Source organism: Brachyhypopomus gauderio, chromosome 16 (assembly GCF_052324685.1).
Source record: "Brachyhypopomus gauderio isolate BG-103 chromosome 16, BGAUD_0.2, whole genome shotgun sequence".
Lineage (NCBI taxonomy): Eukaryota > Metazoa > Chordata > Actinopteri > Gymnotiformes > Hypopomidae > Brachyhypopomus > Brachyhypopomus gauderio.
Window position 1 is genome coordinate 21,154,329 of NC_135226.1, and position 14,342 is coordinate 21,168,670.

Here is a 14,342-nt window from a genome sequence, read left to right on the forward strand (position 1 = left end):
TGGTACCACCTTACTGCACAACCCTACATCCAACTCCAGGTACCCAAGGTAAGGAATTGCCAGCCCGTTTGCTGCTCTAAGCTGCAGCCACTGACATGAATGAAGGCAATCTGAACCCCAGGGCTCAAAGTGAAATTTCAGAGAAATATGTATTTGATAACTGGAATAGATGAAATGATGATATATCAGTCTTATTACCGAAGGTGAAGCTCAGAGTCTGTGCAGTGACCTAATACCACTGGTTGAAATATATTTGCCACAGTAATTGGTTTAATGAATAAATGCAAATATCAACAATTTAATGTTGTAATACATATGTTGCATAAGGTCGAATCTGTTTGGTTATCTGCTTAGTTGTTCAATAATCTTCTTATTCTCCCACATTTGCGTCTCACTCGCCTGATACTAACCGTTACAGAATGACCGATGCAGCGGACAGATTTAGGATTGCTGCTTCTTCTCTGGTGCTACTTAATCTCACGGTGGCAGAGAAATGACAAAATCTATTAGCGGCTCACCAAGTAGCCAATGTTATAGACTGGCTATATGAAAGGGACACTACCAGCCTTGGTGAGGCTAGAATCAGCAATATATCTGCTGACGCAACGTCCTTGGTAAATATGTATGCAAAGGCCCACAGAGGACTATTTCAAGCTCTCCTTTATCCGATGAACTGTTGGACCTTTCCGTGGCCTCAGTATCAGTTTCCAGCTTGCTCAATTTCTCTTCTCTGCCCCAAATCCAGTCCTCCAAGGGGAAGGCCTCCAAAGAATATTTTTTTTTGGGGTGGGGGGGGGGGTGGCTATAGGCACCAACTATTCTAGCTCTAGTTCAGGGGTGGCCAACCTGCGGCTCGCGAGCCGCATGCGGCTCTTTGCCTGGTTTCATGCGGCTCCCCAGCCGGTCCGCGGGCTCACCTGCACAAACGGGGCGACACACTGCTACATTTTCGTGGTGCGCGGTTAGTTTACAAGCCTAGCGAGCCGCTAATACTTTTAAAACCGGCGTAGTGGAAAACACGCATTTGACTGTCTTCACAGCTAATAATTTACACTCGCCCATGTACGATGTGGCTCGTTGCCGTAACACAGTAAGAAAAGTGGCTCTTGGTCTATGACGGGTTGGCCACCCCTGCTCTAGTTCAAGCCCCGACAGGCCAACCCCATCAGCTATGTGGGTAGGACAATGGGCCTGAGGGCCAGCACTTGCATGGCTACAGCGCCTCCCAATACCTCCTCGTCTGCTGTGTCCTCACACGCCTCCTCGTCTGCCTCGCTGCCATGCGCCTCCTTATCTGCTGAGTGTCCCTTGTCCCTCGTCGATTGTTTTGACTGTTTGGATGTTTCATTGTTTCATTGCTCGTCGTGTGTTTCCTGGTTTGTAGTTATTGCTTGTTACTCGTGTTTCTGTTTGTCATGCCCGTCTTTGCTTGTTTTTCGGACTGCCCTCCTGTTATGAACCCGGACTGGTTATCAGACGACGATGATGGTATGCCCTGTAATAAATCTCGCTCTTCTCAGCGTTTGTGTCCGTCCCCTCGCTCCGCAGCCCATGCTGCGTTACAATACTTATATACTTAATTCTTGGATTCCCTTGATATTGATGTTTTTGTGGAAATCCAGACACATTTCTTGTAGCGATGTTTTGGTTTCATTCCAACTTCTAATTCCGACTTCCACTTTAATTTGCTTTTCTTACTTTTCTTAGGTTACGAAGTTTTAGTATTGATCCGAGGGCTATGTATATTCAAAGTTAAGGCATTTACCTCCAGTTGGACACAAAAGCAAGATACAGAACCATGGCAAAGATAGAAAAACTTAAATTACATATCAACAGGCATGGAAAAGTGTATACTTTAACTACAGGTTGTCATGGAAATTTTCTGAAAATCGATGAGGACTCATGGTTAAAATTATTCATTTATTAAAAAGATAAAAATCACGCAGACATGAGTCTCATCTAAGCATGACAACTCTGAAAACAAAGGGGCAGTCCCCCTGCTTATATACAATCCTAAACACAATTCAGCAATTCTAGCAAGCAGGTTATCTTTAGCACAGCATGTTCCAAAACATGGGCGCCCAACAGGCTACTTTGTCTCACATATGTGTATCTCCTAATATGGACTTCCCTAGGCTTTAGTGGAAGAAACTGATGTATCAGTTGAACGCAGAGAAAGCTGAATTACCCAAGTATTGTAGACTAGTGACAACCAGTTAACAAAGTACTCTTACCCTTTGCACTCCCCCTGACCTGGGTCACAGTATAGCACACATGCATAATATGAACTGAACATGGTTACACTGTATCACACTACTTCATTATTGTAGTCCTTCTGCTTAGTCAAAATGACAAAGTTCATAATGATCTCTTATAATCTAAATGGCATGACCTAATCAAGAATGACATAATTTATGTCACACACAAAACAAAAACGCAATGACCAACAATGAGAGGTCAAAACACGAAGGTTTAAAACACAGATGGAAGAGATTTGATGAAAGGCACTTTTTGGGGCCTCATGTACAAAAACTTGTGTGGATTTCTTACTAAAAATTGGTGTACGTACAAATCCAGGACATGGCGTACCCATTAAAAAATCCGGATGTATCAAACTGTGTGTACGCCGGAATCCACGCACATTTCTTTTGTACATCCCAATCAACGTAGAATTGAGCGCACACGGTGACACGCCCCCTTTAAATATGCAAATTCATTTAAATTTGCCCTGCACGGGAGAAGTTTGCTCTCTGATCTATCACAAACCATGTCTAAACGGGGAAAAAAGAGGAACTTCACCGAATGTGAAAGTAGAGACGCTCCTGAATGAGGTAGAGGTGCGGAAAAATTTTTTGTTTGGCACGTTGTGGCATTACGGCAAAGCGCAAAAGGTCTGAGTGGGATAGCGTGTGTGAAGCTTTAAATGTTGTGGGGTCAGAATAATGCACACTGGCAGAATAATATAATGCACCTAAAAAATATCAGTGATGCGCTCACTAGCATCAGCGACTCAATAAAATAATTGGTTAAAATTTGCGCTGCGCATTAATTTGTCCTGGCTCTGTGTAACGATGTGTGTCTTGTGCAGCTTAAACTCGGACGACAGGCTCTGGTCAGCTTCTTTCTCCGACTTTATTGCCAGCAGAACATCTACAGCAGAACATCCGTTCAACTGAGTTAATCTGTATGATAATTATCATCAAAGCTCATACAGACATTCATACAAAAAATTAATAAAGTTGACAAGAAAATAAAACCAGAATAACAGAAAACTGTGATCGTATAGTGATTATTACATCAAAAAAACTAACCATATCATTCCTACATTCACAAGGCATTTCAGTGATTGTGCGATTCGACATTCATAAGAAATTAGCTTGCTGTAAAACTCACACCGCTGCTTAGCATATATAGCACGGGTTTTTACGCTAATAACGTCTCAAGGCGTCGTAAAATAGCGCATCAAATGTGGTGAATGAATATCAAACGGAAATAATTGCGACCCTGAAGAGTATTACAACTCATTGATAGATCAAGGATATGTATTGTGTGTATATATATACATATATATTAAAAATAAATCTTTAACACCGGAGCGCTCTCTGCTTGACCTACCTACAGCAGAACATCCGTTCAACTGAAGCAGGGAGCGCGCGAAGACTAGATAGAATAGACAATAGAACCGGAACCTCCAAGTTATTATGGACACAGGGTATTGTAGTTCTTATATACATATGCAAATAAAATGGGAACAATAACTTATTAACTAACTATACATATATTCATTTTGACAGAATTCACACAGGTGTTTATCCTACTTTCATTTTAACTCTGTTACACCCACCCCCACTGAATTCTGACAAAATAAGCACATGAGACTAGCATCACATAACTTCCATCATATGAGTTACACAATCAAGTAAACCGACTGCTCAGTATCCATTTAGGATATAGTGGTAAGAGAGGGACGTCAGACTCTCCAACCATCTACCGGCTGTAGGGTGCCTTGTACACCCCACACAGACTCAAATCACAAAATTTCTTAAATCAGTAATGTCATATGCATACAAACACACCCTCAGTGCTTAAGAAACCAAACCAATGTAACATAACAAAACAAACAAACAAACAAAAAAAGCAACTGATTCAACTCTTAAGAGCTTGAACAACAGAAGTGCAGGCAGAACGAATATTCTTTTGGAAGTCTCTAGCAATTTTCTGGTTTGACATAGTGTACAGTAACCTACTGACGGGCCTAACAACACGTCCTACTCTGGTCCTGCGTCGGGTATCAAGATCCCAACCCTGAACAACGTTGTCAGCGTTACCTGAGTCACTGCAATATTCAGACTGACCTGTATGAACACTAGAGCAATCAGCATTAAGTGAGCTGTCACAGCCAGAAGCAATTTTACCGCCTCGCCCGGAGGAAAGGTCTTCAGAGACAGTGCTGCTTGTTGGTCCGTCAGTAGTCATGTCATCAGACGCATGAGGTTGTTGGTCAGTGCAGTTACCGTCACAAGATGTTGAAACCTGACCCTCACTAGGAATCTGCGTAATCCACTCTCTGGTCCTTGCCGTGGTGTCTGTCTGTGCAGGGACCGGTAACACGCTCACAACTTCCATTCCATGACTATCAGGCACATCCCTCACCTGCAATGTTACATCAGGGGTTACAAGAGGTGCATCAGTACAGCCATCGATCTCAACGCATCTGTCAGACTGAAGCGAATGAGCTTCCTCTCCACTGAATGACGATCCATCAGTCGCAGCATCACTATCGTCGCTAGCAAGTGAAAGCTCAGTAGACAAGGATGGTGCTGGACAAGGCACTTCTGGTCCATCTCCGATAGGCAGGAAGTTCACCAACATCAGGAGATTCCGATGGACAATTCTCTCGAGGCCAGTAACAGTGTCACGAATCTTGTATGTGTGTGTTCCAGCATTTTTATCAATAACTGTGTAGACCACCGACTCCCATCTGTCAGCAACTTTACGTTTTCCTCTCTCTCTCTTATTGGCTACGAGAACTCGGTCACCAACTTCAAGTGTAGCACCTTTGACTCTCTTGTCATACAGCCTAGCCTGTCTGTTCTGCTCTTTACTCACATGCTCCTGAGCAAGTGACATCGCTTTCTTGAGTTCCTCAGTGAGGTCTGCCACATACTTGTCATAGTCTGATGTATCATGGTCAGTTAAGACATTCCGGAACAGGACATCCACTGGAAGACGGGGAATTCTGCCATACATCAAGTAAAAAGGAGCATAGCCAGTAGTTTCATGAATTGTGCAATTATACATGAACGTCAGTGTCTGTAATCGTTTGGGCCAGCTGATCTTCTCCTCTGAAGGCAGAGCTCTTATCATATTGCCTAATGTCCTATTGAAGCGTTCAACTGAACCATTCCCCATAGGGTGGTAAGGGGTTGTGTGCGATTTCCTAATGCCCGATAACCTAAGGAGCTCAGCAAACAGATCACTCTCAAAATTAGGGCCCTGATCACTATGGATCCTCTCAGGGAACCCATAAACACAAAAATATTTGTCCCAGAGGGTCCTAGCCACTTGTTTAGCTGACTGATTCTTGCAAGCGAAAGCCTGCGCTAGTCTGGTGAAATGATCAGTTACAACTAAAACATCCACAGATTTATTGCGCGAGTCCTCAGCTGACCAAAAGTCAATACACACAAGCTCAAGTGGTCTTGAGGTGGTGATACTCTCCAATGGAGCCCTGCCATCAGGCTCCAGCACCTTGCTTACAACACAACGATGGCAATGACGCACATGATCCCTAACGTCTCTATCCAAGTGCAACCAAAAAAATCTCTGCCTAACAATGCTGAGAGTCCTGGTCTGGCCCTGATGACCGGCGTTCTCATGAACTCCCTTCAACACGACAGCTCTGAGGGACTCAGGCACAACATATCGATGACGTTTGGCCTTCAAAACTTTGTCATGAGAATCCCTGAATAAGATGCCATTGCGCAACACTAGCTTCTCCCAATGCTTTAGAAATCTCAACACATCAGCCGGCTCCTTATACCTCTCCCGCCTGGAGGGCCTACGACCCCTATCAACATAAAATAGCACCCGTGAAAGAATTCTATCCTGCTGTTGAGCATCACGTAGGTCACCGTCTGTGTAACCGGGTAGGTCATACACCATATCAGGGATGTGTTGTGGCAGATGACACGCCATCTCTAACGCACGAGTTCTAGCACCTAACTCCCATTCAGTGTGAGATTCCAGAACTGCTGAAACTTCACCCGCAGTAACTGTCTGTGACAAAACATGCACCGTTTGCGTGTGGGTGTGTAGGGTCGGAACATGGTATTGTTCAGAACACATACGTGTGGACTGTGTATCTGTGGTCGTATCAGTTGACAATCTGAACACTTCTTCAACCGCATTACCACACATGTTTTTGGTTTCGCTGAGGAGTTTGCCATAGGGTTCGTTGAGCAGCCTGAGGCCAACACTTGGTCTAACGAACGGCTGGCGGCTAAGGGCATCTGCTACCACATTACGCGGGCCTGGCACATACTTGATGTCAAAGGAGTAGCACGCCAGTTTGGACACCCAGCGCTGCTCGCAACAATCCAACTTAGGCTTGGTCATTATATGCGTAAGCGGATTATTATCAGTCCATACAGTGAAGTCATGACCCTTCAACCAATGACTGAATTTATCGCAAATAGACCATTTAAGCGCTAAAAACTCTAATCTATGAGCTGGATAATTCCTCTGAGATCGTGTTAGGGACTTGCTTGCAAACGCTATTGGCCTAGCTCTTGTCTCGCCCTCTTGGACTTGTGATAAAACTGCTCCAAGACCATCCAATGAAGCATCAGTAGACAGCTGAAAAGGTCTGCTGAAATCCGGATGAGCTAACACAGCCGAATTCACAAGAGATGCTTTAAGGCGTTCGACAGCAGAGTCATGCTCGTCAGTCCAATCAGAAGGGCTCAGCTTGCGATTAACTGGGGAACTCCTGCCTATTTTGCGATGCTTTGATTTCCCCCCATGACCTGCTAAGAGTGAGAAGAGAGGTCGAGCAAGGGCAGAGTAATCAGGGATGAAATGCTGATAATAATTCAGCATGCCTAAGAAGGACCTAATGCGTTTTTGGCAAGGAGTAACACCATCAGCTTCCATCAAGTCTGCTTTGGACATACTAGACACACTTTCCACCTTACTTGGGTCCGTAGATACGCCTCGTTCATCAATGATGTGCCCCAGGAACTTCACTGAGCTTCTCAAAAAGTGACATTTCCTGGGGGCCAACTTTAGATTATGCTCACGCAATCTACTGAACACTGTTTCTAAGCGTCCCAAAGCTGTCTCCTCATCAGGTGCGAACACCAGCACATCATCGAGGTAACACAGCAGGCTGAGGAAGTTCTGGTCTCCAAAGATAGCAGTCATCATACGCATGAAACTCCCCGGACTGTTGCAGAGGCCTTGTGGCAGACGACAATACTCATACAGGCCCATGGGTGTGGTGAATGCAGAGTATTTTCTGTCGTCCTCATGCAACGGCATATTGTAAAAGCCGGAGGTTAAATCCATTGTACTGAACAAGGAATTACCACCGAGCGCAGCCAGACAATCTGCTTGGTGGGGAAGCGGGTGTGCGTCTTTAACAGTTCTCTTGTTCAGCCAACGAAAGTCTGTGCATAGGCGGAGCTCTCCAGTTTTTTTCCAAACGAGCACAATAGGAGACGCATACTCACTGGTCGACTTCTGAATGATCTCCTTCTGCTCCATCTCATTCAAAACTTGTCTCAGCTTCTGGTACTGACTTGGTGGAACCCGCCGGAATGGCAGTCTGAATGGCCTCTGGTCAGTAAGATGGATCCTGTGGACAAACCCCTCCGCCTTTCCACAGTCCAGGTGATGACGTGAGAATATGTCTTCATAACGAAGGACCAAATCAGCCATTTCATTTCTGCATTTTTCTGACACGTCACAGAGACTCAAATCCAAGTCATCAAGGCCAACAGATGCAATCTTCTCCCTGGCTGAACTGTCACGTGTCTCAGGGTCAACAGGTGAAATACGTGAGTGGGTACTCTGAAGACAGCTAGTTGACTCAAAATCCTCTAGAGCCATACAGGGATAGATGTCTGCCAGTTTTGCATTACGTCTCAGCTGGACAGCTTCATCAGAAATGTTCATGATTTTCAGCGGAACCCATCTATCTCCCCACAGTGGTGTCACAACTCTAGCGACCATAATACCCCTTGGTGCCGAACGAGACGATGTAGGCTCAGTCATAACTGCACTGCCCGGCGACATCACATTGGACTTCGGCAGTTTACCCCACACAAGGTATTCACGCCCAGGCTCCAGCAATGTGGCAGAGTTACACTTTACTGTGCCTATCTTATCCGGAATTTCATTTCCCCTCCAGCGGTCTAACCCAGCTAACATGGACAGAAACTGTTCTGCTTCAGGGTCCGAGCAGCATGGCTTGGAAACAGCTCTCCAGTAATCACCACATTTCTTTGACTCCCGCAGAATGTGTTTAATAACATTGGTTCCTAGGATCAGTTCGTCATGCTGTCCCTCTACTACCAAGGTAGGTACGATAATTTTGCAGCCATACACTTCCATCTCAACGTTGAAGGTTGACTTTGGACGGACGCGCCGACCCCCGACTCCTACTAACGTGACATCTGAAGAGAGTCTGTCAGTCTCACTTATGGCACCAGCAACAAGGAGAGAGCGTTCGGCAGCTTCATACATGCCATTGAACCGCTATCTAACATGGCACCCAGTGTCACCGTTCCACTGACTCTCACAGGTGTGTAAAACAAACTGTCGTTTTGGCCCACTATAGTGGTGTTCTGATATACAATAGCCTCACTTCCACTCACATGTGTGTTGTCGTCTGCACATACTGAATCAATGGCCTCAATCACATCTGTGTGGGAGTATACGTCCAGACCTGTACTGCCTCCCGCTAAATACAGGTCATCTAGTTTCCCTGATCAGGCTTCAGTCGCAAGGAAGACCTGTTCGGGCATCGCTGTCTGGAGTGGCCAGGAGCTAAACAGTTAAAGTACAGATGATCAGACTTGCAATGTGACAGAGTAGAATGACTTCTCTCATTACAAACTTTACATGGGGTCGTGTCCAATTTTTGATGTCCTATCCGCTGACGCACAGGTGAGGCTGTACCGCGCTGTTCCACCTTCAACAGTACCTCTTCTAACATACCCATCATACGGCTCAAAACACTGTCGTCGGCCTTGTGGTTGTTATGTGCCACAGGTGCTGATTGGGCGTGTTGAACTAGAGGTTTACATTGAGCTGATGTAGGGTAAGCAGCAGCAGACTGTGGCGAGTATGGAACCTGGGAGGGACAAGTAGAGCAAATAGACGGACTCCCAGCTACAGGCAGAGCCATGGCACCTGGCACCTGACATGATTCCTCCGCCATGACTGCGGTAGGGTGACTCCTAAAGCTTGCGTGTACGCTAGACTTCGCTGAAGCCCTCGATTCCCTCTGAAACTCATTTATTCGCACTTGAATGTCCCTTGACGTCCATTCCCCGACTGGCTTACATCTAAAAATGCATGACAGGCCCGGATCTGGGCAATGTTTCACGAACATGCGAGCCACCTCATCTCTGATGTTTTCCATTTTCCGTCCTTGACGTCGTAACCCCTCATCAGCTGTATCAGCAGCCTTATTGAGCCTGATCCAGTAGTCTACAGGGTTTTCCTGATGTCTGGGCACAGTGGTGTAAAAGTCTGCTAGGGGAAGAGACGATGAAGGCTCACTAAAGTAGCTTATAAGGATGTCATATATGACTTCAGGATCTTGCGCCACATCTATCGACTCGTCGCTCCGCAAAGCGATTTTTACTACATCCTTAGCTTTACCCATCAGCCTACTCAGAATTTCTTCAGCTTGTGCACTCAACTCACAGTTTTGCTTTTTCAGACACGTTTTCGTTATGTCAACCCATTCCTTGACTGAATATTTGTCGCTACCGTCTCCTCTAAATACGACAGGTTCGTATCCGGTTTTGACATGCACAGTCACTCGAGATGCATCCCGTTCAACAGAGCTGGGCTGTGTACTAGTCTTAGATAGGTCAGGTTCAGCGTCTTTGTCCAAAAGTCCAGTTGCCATTAACCTAGCTGCAATTGAGTCTCCTATCTGCATTCCCAACTGACCTACCAAGTCAGCTAAATTCTGCAGACTAACACTGTCACTTACTGGAGTGGAAGTCTGTGGATTATCTCTCAGGTACTGCCCCATAGGAGACCACCCCGGGCTAAAGCCACGCCCTCTGCCCCTACCAAGGCCCAACGTTGACTGAAACTCATGACCCATATGCTCACTTAACTTAACACCTCGATTTCCGTTTACAGAGACATTAACGCCCTCATCAAATTCACTGTCATTAATTTTCTGAGCCATAATATTACTTGTAATGAATGAGCAAAAAAAACAATTGATTAATCAATTACTGGCAGTAAACGATACAGAACAGAACAATATACATAAAGTAGAAAATAATCACGTAAGCCTCTCCACCGGCAATGAGTTCTAACCACTGCACACTTCTTCAGCAGCTCCCTCGGCGATCGGCGATGAGCTGATCTTGGCGAACTGGTCACGAGTCACGGCACCAGTGTAACGATGTGTGTCTTGTGCAGCTTAAACTCGGACGACAGGCTCTGGTCAGCTTCTTTCTCCGACTTTATTGCCAGCAGAACATCTACAGCAGAACATCCGTTCAACTGAGTTAATCTGTATGATAATTATCATCAAAGCTCATACAGACATTCATACAAAAAATTAATAAAGTTGACAAGAAAATAAAACCAGAATAACAGAAAACTGTGATCGTATAGTGATTATTACATCAAAAAAACTAACCATATCATTCCTACATTCACAAGGCATTTCAGTGATTGTGCGATTCGACATTCATAAGAAATTAGCTTGCTGTAAAACTCACACCGCTGCTTAGCATATATAGCGCGGGTTTTTACGCTAATAACGTCTCAAGGCGTCGTAAAATAGCGCATCAAATGTGGTGAATGAATATCAAACGGAAATAATTGCGACCCTGAAGAGTATTACAACTCATTGATAGATCAAGGATATGTATTGTGTGTATATATATACATATATATTAAAAATAAATCTTTAACACCGGAGCGCTCTCTGCTTGACCTACCTACAGCAGAACATCCGTTCAACTGAAGCAGGGAGCGCGCGAAGACTAGATAGAATAGACAATAGAACCGGAACCTCCAAGTTATTATGGACACAGGGTATTGTAGTTCTTATATACATATGCAAATAAAATGGGAACAATAACTTATTAACTAACTATACATATATTCATTTTGACAGAATTCACACAGGTGTTTATCCTACTTTCATTTTAACTCTGTTACATCTGGGTTCGCTGGGTGCTCCACCACCTCTAACAATGGCACGGCATACCTGTGCGCAACATTGTGCAGGACCCCACATGCCCTCACAATATGACACACCTTCTCTGGCCGATACACGAGCATCCCCCGGTCCTGTCCAGCCAGCGCCACCGGCTTTTCAGCTGCCCAATCGCCCTCTCCACGACTGACCGGGTGCGAGAATGGAGAGAATTGTATCTCCGCTCCCGGTCAGTCTGTGGATTACAAAGGGTCATCAGCCACGTCTTGAGCACGTAGCTGCTGTTTCCTAAGTAATTTAACAATTACCCATGTTTAAAATGAATTATTCTAAGCTGGAAATGTCAAATGCTTTTATTTAAATGTTTAAATTTTGTTGCTTACCAAGAAGCCACCCGTCACGCACTCTGCTAGCTTGTAATCTTATCCCAACCATGCAGTTTGTAAGGATGTACTAATCATTGGGTTGATCCAGGCCAACATGCCACTACATTAGTAAGTATTTACATCACAGATTATTTGCACGTTTATGGAATTAAAGTGCTTTCTATTCACATATGCAAAGTCCTCCTCAGATGGTGCCTTTATAGAAATGTGTGTGCAGTCGATCGCTCCGATTACATTAGGGAAACCGGCTATCGCTGCAAATTGTGCTTTAATGTTTGCCTAGTCAACCGCTTCATATGAGAACTTTATATAACTAGCTGACATGCAGATGATCCCATCCAAAACAGGGGGATATCCCCGACCAGTCTGCCAGTTCTCTTTGAAACGAGCCAGTCGCCAGGAAGCCGAGCGTTGTCGCTGGCAATGCGCAACTCCTCGCATTTCTCTCTCCAAAACTGGACCCAACTCAACACAAGAGGACAGTTCTTGGAAATCTGAAACGGCTTATAAGCCAGTCATCATCATGGGCTAAAGAATCATTATGGTCACGGAAAACGTGCTCTCGGCGAATTCGGCCATTAGCGATATCTTCCAGTAATGCCAACGCTGCCATCTCCCAAGAACTCCAGCACAACATTTAATGCATGGACGTAATTTTGATTTCAAAAGTGGGGGGGACATGGATTCGTCGCTATTTAAATATTTGGTTTTAACCGTAAAAACTGAGGGGGACCAAAGCCGGCTTTTGAAAAAGTGGGGGGGACATGTCCCCCCCGTCCCCCCCCAAAATTACGTCCGTGATTTAATGCATGTTTATATAATCTAGGCTAAGTGGAAACATGTTGAATGATTATTTCAGTAAGGCAGTGAAATTGTCTGATTAATTTACTGTTTAATTTTCTCATTAATTTACTTTATTTTACCCAATAAGGACTTACTACAATGTGTGCGTGAAGGATATCTTGTTATAGTTGTAATTTCAATGCATCACCTGTAAGTGTCGCTAATTGACGAAAACACATTAGAAACATGCGTACGCCAGAGGTGAAGGTGTCGTGGGTGTACGCACTCTCTCACGTTCAAATCACATTTCGTACATCTGACCGTTTGCGTGAAACATAGCGTACGCAATGTTTTTGTGTGTACACACCGTTCGTACATGAGGCCCCAGGTGAGGGAGTTTCAAACAAGTGACATTCTGAAAATTTCATAGAAAAATAGAATGCTTGTTGATTCATAGTCTATAAATTCATCTGTATTCTAACAATTCCCATATTTAAATTAGGAAAATTATGTTCTGATGATTTCTCTCTTAATTACACAAAAAATATGCAATTATAGAATGTGAATTTCATAAAACCCAGTTTCATATCGTAGTCAGTAACCAGAGAATATATAATTAGTGTTAAACATCCATGCCAAACATGATGAAAATATAAAACACTGATATAATGATTACTTGATAAAACGAATGTAATTAAATCACACTAATAAACACTGATGTACTGATTCCCATTGTCAAGAAAATAAAGCACACTGGGAAAATTTGAAAAGTGCAGTAATTTTAAGTGTCTTGCATTTGGTTGGGACTTTGGTGTTGCATTTGGTGATCAACTTTGAACAATGTTGAGGAAAGACTGCCAAGACCACACATAGCATGATGTTTTAAAACATGGAAAAACTTTTCATCTCTGAGTCCATAAATTAATGGACTTAGACAACGTGGTGCAATTATAAAGATAATAAAGTTGGCATATCTTAAATAAACATATGCCATTACATCTATTTTTAAAACTACCATTTGTACATAAGGGTTTAAAAACTGCATTATACATAGAAACAGCTGAATGGCATGAAGGACCACAGTTCTGAGACTCCTGTGGGTTGATTTTTTATTCTCAGATGAGGCAGCTCTGGCTGCAATCATTATCTTAACGTAGGTAAATGCAATGATGATGATCATAATGAGAAAAAAAAGCTGTAAAATGGTTGAACGTGATTGTGCCTGCCAGTCTTTCTCTAACATTAAATCCACAGTGCACACAGCATAGGACAACAGAGCACCAGGAGGAAGAACAGATATATAGGCTACTAAGGTGAACAGTGGAATTATGGAACTGATGCCCCATATTGTAAGAAGTCCAAGGAATCTGGTCCTGCTGGTGGAGATGTCAGCGTGTCTTAAAGGCATGCATATAGCAACGTAGCGCTCCAGACACATTGCTACCAGAGTCAGTGGAGTACAAATTGTGAGATTAGTTGCAACTGTACACAGAACAACACAAGCAATTATGTGGATAGGGTAAACCCTGATATTCAAAATTGACATTGTATCACTCAACACCATTAAAACAGAGTCTACAAATAAGGTTTGTGCAAACAAAATGTAACGAGTATCTTCCCTGAACACCACCTTCGTCAGAAATGTGTAAATCATCAAACAATTCACATAGAGAAAGATGCCCACTAGTGTTTGAACCACAATATTCATAAATACAGACAAATCAGGTTGGATTTTTAAGCTGCTGTTAAAA

General features: G+C 43.9%; 1 pseudogene; it reads right to left on the reverse strand.

Moving 5' to 3' along the window:
* Positions 1 to 10,638: 10,638 nt before the first annotated feature.
* LOC143477424 (odorant receptor 131-2 pseudogene) lies at positions 10,639 to 14,299 on the reverse strand (annotated as a pseudogene).
* Between the last annotated feature and the right edge of the window lie 43 nt (positions 14,300 to 14,342).